Below are 297 nucleotides of genomic sequence, written 5' to 3' on the forward strand. Positions count from 1 at the left end.
GCACATGCTTATGTTACACCACTTTTTCCATCTGACCCCATTACGAGTTTCTTTCGTCTGCAAGCAAAAGTCTCATCCACAAATGAAACCAAGCAAGCGACGTAGCTACGCACCACATCGTGGTGTGGTGTTGTCCTTTAATACCTCCAAGTGCGGAAAGATGCTCCATCGACAGTTTTGCTCATGCACGAACACCATTAGAAGGCGATGCGGAGGGGATCTCGTTTCCATTTCCGCCCTGAACCCGCACAGGACCGGCTGGTGCTCCTGCATCGGTTGTAGGTGGAAGATGGGATA

Source organism: Trypanosoma equiperdum (assembly GCF_001457755.1).
Source record: "Trypanosoma equiperdum strain OVI genome assembly, contig: ctg_514, whole genome shotgun sequence".
Classification (NCBI taxonomy): domain Eukaryota; phylum Euglenozoa; class Kinetoplastea; order Trypanosomatida; family Trypanosomatidae; genus Trypanosoma; species Trypanosoma equiperdum.